This window comes from Mobula hypostoma, chromosome 1 (genome assembly GCF_963921235.1).
Source record: "Mobula hypostoma chromosome 1, sMobHyp1.1, whole genome shotgun sequence".
Lineage (NCBI taxonomy): Eukaryota > Metazoa > Chordata > Chondrichthyes > Myliobatiformes > Myliobatidae > Mobula > Mobula hypostoma.
Window position 1 is genome coordinate 236,864,742 of NC_086097.1, and position 13,979 is coordinate 236,878,720.

The window sequence follows — 13,979 nt, forward strand, 5'->3', positions numbered from 1 at the left end:
GTGTGCGTTACCATAGTCTACACTGGATTAGGTACAGTGGTCACATGTGAAAGGCAGGGATTATATTTAATCAAGGTGTCTATATGGAATTGAGAAGGAAGCAAGCATATCAGGCCAAGATTCCTCTTCCTAATTATAACTCACCAATTGCTTCTACAGTTATCTTGCTCTTGTGGGCTATCTGACTCCTCTGGTTAATAGCCAGATAATTGCATCAGCATATGTGTGATAAATGGCCATTTCAGCAAATACTCCAGAGCCTTTGTGGCATATGTGTCATTATCATTAACAGAGAAAGAGAAGAATTAGATTAAGGAAAAGAATACAAGATAACCAGTGACATCTTCAACACTGCATAGCATGTTAGCATGTCAAAGTAGTACCACTCCAATGATATCTGGATGGATTAACAGCTCTTGCATACAAGAGCTTCTGTGTGCTAGAGAAACCTGTCAAGTTGTTTTCAATGTTGGTGCCATATAAATTTGCTGTGATCACTAATGATGTGAGTCAGGTATGTTTCCTCACCTCACATTTATGTGATGAGATTTTTGTGCTTTTGATATTCCTACAGATATACTGCCACTTGCACTTAAATACAAAATAAATTCACCGTATCAAGATGAAAATGATGTATAACAAAAGATTCAAGACTGATAGTATTTCATGTTGGAAAGATGCACATGTCTTCAAATTCAACTGCACATTACTCTACAGATTTGCAGACATCATGTTACTGCAGTGAAATGCGAAATGACATAAAATAATTCCCATCAACTCTTGTCAATTCTGATCATGCATTGTGGACTTTTGTTTATTTATTTTTTATTTATTTATTGACATACAGCATGGAGTAGGCCCTTCCTGCTCTTTGAACTGCACCGCCCAGCAATCCCCCAATTTAATTCTAGCCTACGGGCGGGACAATTTACAATGAGTAATTAACCTACCAACCGGTACGTCTTTGGACTGTGGGAGGAAACCCATGTAGTCACAGCGAGAATGTACAGATTCCTTACAGAAAGCACCAGGAAATGAACCTGTGTCAGTGGTACAGCAAAGCACTTTGCTAACCACTACGCTGCTTTGCGCATGTATTAAACAATTGCTGATCTTGTTGCCACATCGCCACAATAGGCCAATGGCAGGTACAATCTCAATGGCTCTCCACACGGCTTTAAACCACCTAGACAACAGAAACACCTACGTCAGGATGCTGTTCATCAACTATAGCTCAGCATTTAATACTATCTTTCCCACAATTCTGATTGAGAAGTTGCAGAACCTGGGCATCTGTACCTCAATACACTCAAAAACTTCTATAGCTGTGCCGTGGAGAGCATTCTGACAGGCTGCATCGCTGTCTGGTATAGAGGGGCTATTGCACAGGACCGAAAGAAGCTGCAGAAGGTTGTAAATCTAGTCAGCTTCCTCTTGGGCACTAGCCAACAAAGTACCCAGGACATCTTCAGGGAGAGGGGTCTCAGAAAAGCAGCGTCCATTATTAAGGTCCTCCAGCACCCAGGGCATGCCCTTTTCTCACTGTTACCATGAGGTAGAAGATACAGAAGCCTGCAGGCACACTCAGTGATTCAGAAACAGCTTCTTCCCCTCCGCCATCCAATTCCTAAATGGACATTGAAGCTTTGGACACTACCTCACTTTATTTAGCATACAGTATTTCTGTTTTTGCACATTTTAAAAAATTTATTGAATATACATAATTGGTGGCATCCATTCGTCTTGCGAGACCATGGATCTGCGCCTGGAAAGTCTACTGGAGTGTCCTCTCCAGGGCGCGGGCCTGGGCAAGGTGGTATGCAAGACCAGCAGTTGCCCATGCTGCAAGTCTCCCCTCTCCACGACACCAATGTTGTCCAAGGGAAGGACATTAGGACCCATACAGCTTGGCAGCAGTATTGTCACAGGAGTTGCCAGAACGAGGTTGAAGGCAACGTTGGACTGCCTTAGGGACACCAGCTCCGGATTTGTCCTCAGGGTTTACTTCAGAAGCCTTTCCCATGAGTGGGTACGGCCGCAAGGCAGTGGAGGTTTGAAATCAGAGTTTTCCCTCTCTTAGATGGACTGCCTTCCCAGGCTGACGAGCTCCATCCACCTGAAGCACTGGTTTTAAGGCACCAGGACCTACCTTCGCCCCTTCTCCTGTCAGTAGAAACTGTTCCGCCGGACTTAGAGGCTAAGCCACACGAGAAGGCCAGGAGTTGGACTTGGTTGTCAGAGGCTATTTGAGGCGCAACACGTGAGGAGCACTTTTAGGTAGTGGGAGCTTTACCCCACTACCACCCCTCAGCTTGACAACCTTGGAAAATCTATTTGTGAACACAGCACAGCACATCACACAAACCAATGTTCTGTCCCTGGACTCACTTTATACTGCATGCTGTCAGAGCAGTGCTGCCAGGATAATCAAGGACACGACCCACCCAGCCAACAGACTTTTCATCCCTCTTCCCTCCGGGAGAAGGCTCAGGAGCTTGAAGACTCATACGGCCAGATCTGGGAACAGCTTCTTTCCAACTGTGATAAGACATGTCTGACGAATCTCATAGAATTTTTTGAGGATGTAACTAGTAGAGTGGATAGGGGAGAACCAGTGGATGTGGTATATTTGGATTTTCAAAAGGCTTTTGACAAGGTCCCACACAGGAGATTAGTGTGCAAACTTAAAGCACACGGTATTGGGGGTAAGGTATTGATGTGGATAGAGAATTGGTTAGCAGATAGGAAGCAAAGAGTGGGAATAAACGGGACCTTTTCAGAATGGCAGGCAGTGACTAGTGGGGTACCGCAAGGCTCAGTGCTGGGACCCCAGTTGTTTACAATATATATTAATGACTTGGATGAGGGAATTAAATGCAGCATCTCCAAGTTTGCGGATGACACGAAGCTGGGCGGCAGTGTTAGCTGTGAGGAGGATGCTAAGAGGATGCAGGGTGACTTGGACCCAGGTTGGGTGAGTGGACAAATTCATGGCAGATACAATTTAATGTGGATAAATGTGAAGTTATCCACTTTGGTGGCAAAAATAGGAAAACAGATTATTATCTGAATGGTGGCCGATTAGGAAAGGGGGAGGTGCAACGAGACCTGGGTGTCATTATACACCAGTCATTGAAAGTGGGGATGCAGGTACAGCAGGCGGTGAAAAAGGCGAATGGTATGCTGGCATTTATAGCGAGAGGATTCGAGTACAGGAGCAGGGAGGTACTACTGCAGTTGTACAAGGCCTTGGTGAGACCACACCTGGAGTATTGTGTGCAGTTTTGGTCCCCTAATCTGAGGAAAGACATCGTTGCCATAGAGGGAGTACAAAGAAGGTTCACCAGATTGATTCCTGGGATGGCAGGACTTTCATATGAAGAAAGACTGGATGAACTAGGCTTGTACTCGTTGGAATTTAGAAGATTGAGGGGGGATCTGATTGAAACGTATAAAATCCTAAAGGGATTGGACAGGCTAGATGCAGGAAGATTGTTCCCGATGTTGGGGAAGTCCAGAACGAGGGGTCACAGTTTGAGGATAAAGGGGAAGCTGTTTAGGACCGAGATTAGGAAAAACTTCTTCACACAGAGAGTGGTGAATCTGTGGAATTCTCTGCCACAGGAAACTGTTGAGGCCAGTTCATTGGCTATATTTAAGAGGGAGTTAGATATGGCCCTTGTGGCTACGGGGATCAGGGGGTATGGAGGGAAGGCTGGTACAGGGTTCTGAGTTGGATGATCAGCCATGATCATAATAAATGGCGGTGCAGGCTCGAAGGGCCGAATGGCCTACTCCTGCACCTATTTTCTATGTTTCTATGTTTCTAAGACTGCTGAACGGATCCTGACCCGGATCTGGGTCGTACCCTCCAAACATCCGGACCTGCCTCTCGGTTTTTTTGCACTACCTTACTTCCCATTTTTCTATTTTCTATTTATGATTTATAATTAAAAATTTTAATATTTACTAATTTTAACTATTTTTAATATTTTTTATATGTTTAATATTTGTAATCCAGGGAGTGTGAAGCGCAGAATCAAATATCACTGTGATGATTGTACGTTCTAGTACCAATTGGTTGGCAACAATGAAGTATAAAGAATATACATAATTGCAAACAACAGGAATTCTGCAGATGCTGGAAATTCAAGCAACATACATCAAAGTTGCTGGTGAACGCAGCAGGCCAAGCAGCATCTATAGGAAGGGGCGCAGTCGACGTTTCAGGCCGAGACCCTTCGTTAGGACTAACTGAAGGAAGAGTGAGTAAGGGATTTGAAAGCTGGAGGGGGAGGGGGAGATGCAAAACGATAGGAGAAGACAGGAGGGGGAGGGATAGAGCCGAGAGCTGGACAGGTGATAGGCAGAAGGGGATACGAGAGGATCATGGGACAGGAGGTCCGGGGAGAAAGACAAGGGGGGGGGTGACCCAGAGGATGGGCAAGAGGTATATTCAGAGGGACAGAGGGAGAAAAAGGAGAGTGAGAGAAAGAATGTGTGCATAAAAATGAGTAACAGATTTGGTACGAGGGGGAGGTGGGGCCTTAGCGGAAGTTAGAGAAGTCGATGTTCATGCCATCAGGTTGGAGGCTACCCAGATGGAATATAAGGTGTTGTTCCTCCAACCTGAGTGTGGCTTCACCTTTACAGTAGAGGAGGCCGTGGATAGACATGTCAGACTGGAATGGGATGTGGAATTAAAATGTGTGGCCACTGGGAGATCCTGCTTTCTCTGGCGGACAGAGCGTAGATGTTCAGCAAAGTGGTCTCCCAGTCTGCGTCGGGTCTCACCAATATATAAAAGGCCACATCGGGAGCACCGGACGCAGTATATCACCCCAGTCGACTCACAGGTGAAGTGATGCCTCACCTGGAAGGACTGTTTGGGGCCCTGAATGGTGGTAAGGGAGGAAGTGTAAGGGCATGTGTAGCACTTGTTCCGCTTACACGGATAAGTGCCAGGAGGGAGATCAGTGGGGAGGGATGGGGGGGACGAATGGACAAGAGAGTTGTGTAGGGAGCGATCCCTGCGGAATGCAGAGTAGGGGGGAGGGAAAGATGTGCTTAGTGGTGGGATCCCGTTGGAGGTGGCGGAAGTTACGGAGAATAATATGTTGGACCCGGAGGCTAGTGGGGTGGTAGGTGAGGACCAGGGGAACCCTATTCCTAGTGGAGTGTTGGGAGGATGGAGTGAGAACAGATGTACGTGAAATGGAGGAGATGCGTTTAAGAGCAGAGTTGATAGAGGAGGAAGGGAAGCCCCTTTCTTTAAAAAATGAAGACATCTCCCTCGTCCTAGAATGAAAAGCCTCATCCTGAGAGCAGATGTGGCGGAGACGGAGGAATTGCGAGAAGGGGACACCCGTATGGGTCCTAGCTATGCCTGCCTTTTTGTTGGGTTTGTGGAACAATCTATGTTCCGTGCCTATTCTGGTATCTGTCCCCCACTTTTCCTTCGCTACATCGACTACTGCATTGGCGCTGCTTCCTGCACGCATGCAGAACTCGTTGACTTTATTAACTTTGCCTCCAACTTTCACCCTGCCCTCAAGTTTACCTGGTCCATTTCTGACACCTCCCTCCCCTTTCTAGATCTTTCTGTCTCTGTCTCTGGAGACAGCATATCCACTGATGTCTACTATAAGCCTACTGACTCTCGCAGCTATCTGGACTATTCCTCTTCTCACCCTGTCTCTTGCAAAAACGCCATCCCCTTCTTGCAATTCCTCCGTCTCCGCCGCATCGGCTCTCAGGATGAGGTTTTTCATTCTAGGACGAGGGAGATGTCTTCATTTTTTAAAGAAAGGGGCTTCCCTTCCTCCACTATCAACTCTGCTCTTAAACGCATCTCCCCCATTTCACGTACATCTGCTCTCACTCCATCCTCCCACCACCCCACTAGGAATAGGGTTCCCCTAGTCCTCACCTACCACCCCACCAGCCTCCGGGTCCAACATATTATTCTCCGTAACTTCCGCCACCTCCAACGGGATCCCACCATTAAGCACATCTTTCCCTCCCTCCCCCCCTGCATTCCGCAGGGATCGCTCCCTACACAACTCCCTTGTCCATTCGTCCCCCCCATCCCTCCCCACTGATCTCCCTCCTGGCACTTATCCGTGTAAGCGGAACAAGTGCTACACATGCCCTTACACTTCCTCCCTTACCACCATTCAGGGCCCCAAACAGTCCTTCCAGGTGAGGCATCACTTCACCTGTGAGTCGACTGGGGTGATATACTGCGTCCGGTGCTCCCGATGTGGCCTTTTATATATTGGCGAGACCCGACGCAGACTGGGAGACCGCTTTGCTGAACATCTACGCTCTGTCCGCCAGAGAAAGCAGGATCTCCCAATGGCCACACATTTTAATTCCACATCCCATTCCCATTCTGACATGTCTATCCACGGCCTCCTCTACTGTAAAGATGAAGCCACACTCAGGTTGGAGGAACAACACCTTATATTCCGTCTCGGTAGCCTCCAACCTGATGGCATGAACATCGGCTTCTCTAACTTCCTCTAAGGCCCCACCTCCCCCTCGTACCCCATCTGTTACTCATTTTTATGCACACATTCTTTCTCTCACTCTCCTTTTTCTCCCTCTGTCCCTCTGAATATACCTCTTGCCCATCCTCTGGGTCACCCCCCCCCCCCGTCCTTGTCTTTCTTCCCGGACCTCCTGTCCCATGATCCTCTCATATCCCGTTTTGCCTATCACCTGTCCAGCTCTCGGCTCTATCCCTCCCCCTCCTGTCTTCTCCTATCATTTTGCATCTCCCCCTCCCCCTCCAGCTTTCAAATCCCTTACTCACTCTTCCTTCAGTTAGTCCTGACGAAGGGTCTCGGCCTGAAACGTCGACTGTACCTCTTCCTATAGATGCTGCTTGGCCTGCTGCGTTCACCAGCAACTTTGATGTATGTTGCTTATATACATAGTTGATTTACTTGTTTATCTAGTATAATGTTTTATTTTATTTATTATTATTTTTTCCCTCTCTCTGCCAGTTTATGTATTGCATTGAACTGCTACTGCTAAGTTAACAAATTTCACGTCACATGCCAGTGATAATAAACCTGATTCTGATTCTGATTCATGGATCTATCAAAAACTTTAAGTTTGAATTGTTTATTTATTTATCAATATAGTGCAGACAAGTCCTTCTAGCACAGCAGAAGGAGCTACACAGCAATCCACCTATTTTACACTAGCCTAATCACAGGACAACTTACAATGACTAATTAGCCAACTAACTGGTACACCTTTGGACTGTTGGAGTTTATTGGAGCAGCAAGAGGAAACCCACATAGCCACAGGGAGAAAGTACAAACTCCTTGCAGTTAGCTTTGGAATTAAACTCCAAACTCCAACACCCCAAGCTGTAATAACATTGCACTACCCACTACACTACTAGTGCTTAAATAAATGTTATCCCTTCATCACTATAGAAAGAAATGTTAGTCAAATTCCTGCAAGTACATGTTACTACATCTGTGCTTAACTACTGTAGGTATTCATTGTATAACAAACTGGAGTAAATAAATGGACAAGTTCAAAGTAAAATTTATCATCCAAGTACATACAGTATGTGTCACCACATACAACCCTGAGATTCTTTTTCCTGTGGGCATACTCAGCAAATCTATAGAACAGTAACTGTAAACAAGATCAATGAACAACAAACTTGCGCAAATGTAAGCATACTGTAAATAAATAGCAATAAATAACGGGAGCATGAAATGACACGATAGAGTCCTTAAAGTGAGACCATCGGTTGTGGGAACACCAGAATTAGAATGAGTGTAGTTATTCTCTTTTGTTCAAGAACCTGATGGCTGAGGGCTACTAACTGTTCTTGAACCTGGTGGTGTGAGTCCTGGAGCACCAGTGCCTTCTACCTAATGGCAGCAGCAAGAAACGAGCATGGCCTGGGTGGTGAGGATCTTTGATGATGGATGCTGCTTTTCTATGATAATGTTTCATATAAATGAGCTCAATGGTTGAAAGGGGTTTACCAGCTGGTTATAGTTGCTCCGTAATTTCTTACTTTTAAACTTTTTAACTTAGTTATTTGTTGTATTTTTTTCTCATGGTAACACGTTGAAGCTGCATCCTCTCTAACGTGCTGGTGGAGAGAGTTTTACTTGTTTTTTTAGCGCTGGAATTAGTTACATTCGGACACATCTCGTTAGCGTGGCAGCAGGATGGTCGCATTGTTTATTCCAGGGACCAATTGATTACACTCATGCCGGCCGGTTTAGTGAACAGAGCAGCGGACATACCGGCTGAAATCTGGAGGAAAACACACAGAGGATGCAGAGGGGGATCAAAAAGGCGAGGGAAGAGGACCAGGTCGAGATAACAGAGGCTTATGGAGAAGAGAAGTTATAAGCCGTGTCTCCCCTCTCTCATCATGGGAAATGTGAGATCGCTGGGGAATAAAATCAACGAACTGACGGCGCTTGTCAGGAGTCAGAGAACATTTCGGGAAAGCAGTGTCATGTGCTTCACTGAGACGTGGCCGCACGAGGACATACCCGATCAAAGCGTTTCCATAGAGGGCTTCCAGACCGTTCGAGCTGACCGGAATTGTACTGACAGCAGTAAGCGCAAAGGAGGGGGGCTGGCGGTTCTGGTAAATAACAGATGGTGCAATCCTGGGCATATTACAATCAAGGAACGTGTCTGTAGCACGGATATTGAACTTTTTGCTGTTGGACTCCGGCCATATTATTTGCCAAGGGAAATCTCGCATGCAATTGTGGTTGTTGTGTACATCCCTCCCTCTGCCAACCCGATGTCGGCGTGTAGCATCCTTTACACCGTCATAGCCAGATTACAAACCCAGCACCTGAGTGCCCTCATTACCATCTCGGGTGACTTCAACCAGGTTACCATGGCTAGAACACTGCCCAACTTGACGCAGTATGTAAGCTGTACAACCAGAGGGGAGAGGACTCTGGATTTGATGTACATTAACATTAAGGATGCATACAGATCCTCTCCCCTCCCCCCACTGGGAAGGTCAGATCAGAACCTGGTGCATCTCAAACCCTGCTACGTGCCTCTGGTAAAGAGTAAACCTGCAACCTCGAGGACAGTGAGGAAATGATCAGAGGAGGCTTATGAGGCGCTCCAGGGTTGTTTTGAGGTGACAGACTGGCAGGCACTCTGTGAGCCACATGGAGAGGATATTGATGGGCTCACAGAATGCATCACCGATTACATTAACTTCTGTGTGGACTGCAATGTTCCGACAAGAACTGTTCTTTGTTATTCAAATAACAAACCATGGGTGACAAAGGACATTAAGGACATCCTGAACGCTAAAAAGAGGACATTTAGAGATGGAAATAGGGAGGAGCTGAGGGCAATACAGAGGGACCTGAAAGCCAGGATCAGGGAGGCTAAAGACAGGTACAGGAGGAAGCTTGAGTGGAAACTCCAGCAGAACAACATGAGAGAGGCCTGGAGGGGGATGAGGACCATCACTGGGTTTTGGCAAACTAGCAACAGAGGAGCTGAAGGCAGTGTGGACAGGGCCAACGAACTTAACCTGTTCTTTAACAGATTTGACATTGTGACCCCCGCCCATCCCCCACATGAGCCATCTGTTGTCGGCCCCTAACCAACACATATTCCACTCTCCCCTCCTACCCCTCCTCACAGTCCCCCACCCTGCTCTCATGACTATACCCCTCCCCCACATGAAACCACCATGGTGGGCTTCACGGCTGAACAGGTGAGAAGACAGCTGAAACGTCTCAACCCAAGCAAGGCTGCAGGACCGGATGGTGTCAGTACCAGGGTGCTCAAAGCCTGTGCCCCTCAGCTATGTGGAGTACTTCACCATGTAGTCAACCTGAGCCTGAGGCTCCGGAGGGTTCTTGTACTGTGGAAGACGTCCTGCCTCGTCCCTGTGCCGAAGACGCCATGCCCCAGCGCCCTCAATGACTACAGACCGGTGGCATTGACCTCCCACATTATGAAGACCCTGGAGAGACTTGTTCTGGAGCTGCTCCGGCCTATGGTCAGGCCACACTTAGATTCCCTCCAGTTCGCCTACCAGCCCCGACTAGGAGTTGAGGATGCCATCGTCTACCTGCTGACCCGTGTCTACGCCCACCTGGACAACCAGCGAGCACTGTGAGGGTCATGTTTTTTGACTTCTCCAGTGCGTTCAACACCATCTGCCTGCTCTGCTGGGGGAGAAGCTGACAGCGATGCAGGTGGATGCTTTCCTGGCATCATGGATTCTTGATTACCTGACTGGCAGACCACAGTACATGTGCTTGCAACACTGTGTGTCTGACAGAGTGATCAGCAGCACTGGGGCTCCACAGGGGACTGTCTTGTCTCCCTTTCTCTTCACCATTTACACTTCGGACTTCAACTACTGCACAGAGTCTTGTCATCTTCAGAAGTTTTCGGATGACTCTGCCATAGTTGGATGCATCAGCAAGGGAGATGAGGCTGAGTACAGGGCTATGGTAGGAAACTTTGTCACATGGTGTGAGCAGAATTATCTGCAGCTTAATGTGAAAAAGACTAAGGAGCTGGTGGTAGACCTGAGGAGAGCTAAGGTACCGGTGACCCCTGTTTCCATCCAGGGGGTCAGTGTGGACATGGTGGAGGATTACAAATACCTGGGGATACGAATTGACAATAAACTGGACTGGTCAAAGAACACTGAGGCTGTCTACAAGAAGGGTCAGAGCCATTTCTATTTCCTGAGGAAACTGAGGTCCTTTAACATCTGCCAGAGTATGCTGAGGACGTTCTACGAGTCTGTGGTGGTCAGTGCTATCATGTTTGCTGTTGTGTGCTGGGGCAGCAGGCTGAGGGTAGCAGACACCAACAGAATCAACAAACTCATTCGTAAGGCCAGTGATGTTGTGGGGATGGAACTGGACTCTCTCACGGTGGTGTCTGAAAAGGGGATGCTGTCTAAATTGCATGCCATCTTGGTCAATGTCTCCCATCCACTACATAATGTACTGGTTGGGCACAGGAGTACATTCAGCCAGAGACTCATTCCTCCGAGATGCAGCACAGAGCGTCATAGGAAGTCATTCCTGCCTGTGGCCATCAAACTTTACAACTCCTCCCTTGGAAGGTCAGACACCCTGCGCCGATAGGCTGGTCCTGGACTTATTTCATAATTTACTGGCATAATTTACATATTACTATTTAACTACTTATGGTTCTATTACTATTTTATTATTTATGGTGCGACTGTAACGAAAACCAATTTCCCCCCGGATCAATAAAGTATGACTATGACTATGACCATTGATGTGCTGGGCCAAATCCATTAATTTTTGTAGGATTTTCCACTCAGAGGCATTGGTGTTCCCATACCAGTCCATAATGCAGCCAGTCAACACACTTTCCACCACACATCTATAGAAATTTGTCAAGGTTTTGGATGATATCTTGAATCGTGTGAAACAGAGACAGAAATTGTCATGAATAGTTAATCTTGACTATCCAAAGCAACTCAAACAGCGTAAGTGCCCACTTTGATGAGTGCAGGAACATGCTCTTTGTCAAGACGACATCAGAGGACCAACCTCAATTTAGGCAAAAACAAATCCTTGGCTGTCTACATTGCTTTAAGCGACACTCACAACACGCTGGAGGAACTCAGCAGGTCGGCCAGCATCCGTGGAAAAGATCAGTCGACGTTCCGGCCCGAAACGTCGACTGATCTTTTCCACGGATGCAGCCCAACCTGCTGAGTTCCTCCAGCGTGTTGTGAGTGTTGCTTTGACCCCAGCATCTGCAGATTATTTTGTGTTTACATTGCTTTAACGTGGTTAGTAACTCCTAAAGTGACACAAACTGTGGTTCCATCACGATTGGGCAGCTTCTTTACAGCTCATCATAACTTGGGAAGAAAAGGAGTACAGAATAGGCAAGAGGAGATTCAGTTTTCAAAGAATGCCCTAGAGGAATCAGAAGGGTAGCAAAGCTGAGAGATGTCCTGTAACCAAAAAGAGCCAAGGGATCTTCAGGTACCGGCTTAGAGGTGAAAAGGAGAAGGAAACTCCTGAAAAATGTGTTCCTAAGAATGTGAATGCAGTTCCTCAAGAAGTTCATTGATCTCACAACTCAGCAAATACAGCTTCAAATAATCAGGTGAGGCAACATTTCACCTACAAATCTGTTGGGGTCTTCTGTTGTGTCTGGTGCTCCCAATGCAGTCTTCTCTACATTGGTGAGACACATTGTAAATTGGGGGACTGCTTTGTTGAGCATCTCAGCTCCGTCCATCAAAAGTGGAACTTCCCGGTGGCCAAACATTTTTAATCTGCTGTCCATTCCCATTCCAACATGTCAGTCCATGGCCTCCTCTTGTGTCACAACGAAGCCACCCTCAGGGTGGAAGAGCAACACCTTATATTCCTTCTAGGTAGCCTCCAACTTGATGGCATGATTATCAAATTCTCCTTCTGATAAAATAATTTTCCCCCTCCTCTCCTCTTCTTCTCTCTCCCTCTCCGGAGTCCTTCCTCTTCTCACCTGCTTCTCACTTCCCCCTGGTCTCCTCCTTCTTCCCTTCCTCCCATGGTCTACTCTCCTCTCCTATCAGATTCCTTCCTCTCCAGTCCTTTACCTTCCCCACCCACAGGGCTTCATCTATCACTTTCTAGCTATCCTCCTTCCCCTCCCCACACCTTTTTAATCTGGCTTCTTCCTCTTTCCTTTCCAGTCCTGAAGAAGGGTCTCGGTCTGAAATATTAACTGTTAATTCATTTCCATTGATGCTACCTTCCCTGCTTAGTTCCTCCAGCATTTTGTGTGTTCCTTTGGATTTCCAGCATCTGTAGAATTTCTCACATTTCAAGTCATGCATTCCACATTTGAACCAGTTGGCTCAAGCACCCACCTTAGCAATTTAACTCGTACCATCAATTATCATAATATGCGCTGACAGAGCAGTTAAGTGTAACTGCATTATTGGGGTTAGGTGTCTGAATGAGAGTCCGTGTGTGGTCCACAAAGAGAGAGTTAGACCTCTCATACAGCATCCCTGATAGGACAAGGGCCTGTTAACATGCAAGGTTAAGATAGAAAGAATGTGAGGGATGAAGAGAGGTGAGAGACAGAGGGAGATGGGAGGAGAGAGAAAGGGAAAGAGAGGAGGAAAAGAGAGGAGAGAGAGAGAGAGAATGAGAGAGAGAGACAGAGAGACCATGAATGAGAGAGAATGACTTGGTTCTTACACCTTTCAACTTGCTAATAGTCAATAAATATTGAGTCAATTAAAAGATCCAAGAGAGAAATTTAAGGAGCTTGCTTATTTACAAGTGGCATTTTGTTTTAACATGTGGTTTGGTTAGTGTGAATGGACAACAGCTGCTAAGAAGTACTCAAACCTTTGTTTCTCTCCTGTCTTGTGACTCTTTGTGGATGTGTAATTCCATCAAAGCTCCATTCCACTTGTTGTGTCTGTGCACAGCTACATGTCAATCAAATGAAAATACGTGTGCGGGAGGTGGCTTTAACTGGTGTATTCACACTGCAGAAGGGGAGAGAGAGCGAGAGAGAATGATGCGCATGTGTAGCTAGCAGTACCTGCGAGAAAACACATCAATATATAGTGCTAAGGGGGGTGGAAGGTCATGGGTCTAAATGGAATAGATCCATACATTACACTTTCTTTCCCCTTTAGGTTAATGTACTATTAAACTGTATATGTACAAAACATTCAATTTCACTTCCATAACCTACATTCCAAATAAACATGCTTTCACAATAACATTCCATAACTAACTTCATAGTTTTAAAGATTCAGTCTTTTGGGTGGCTGTCTACTTCTTTCAGGATAGCACCTCTGAATTCTGGAGTGGCATCGGGTTTGGCATGCGTCTTATCAATGATAATGTTCTCATAGCACCTCTGGACCTGTGGAATGGCTTCAAGTTTGGTACGTGAAGACAACATTCTCAGTTTCCTGGGTCACGTTCCTG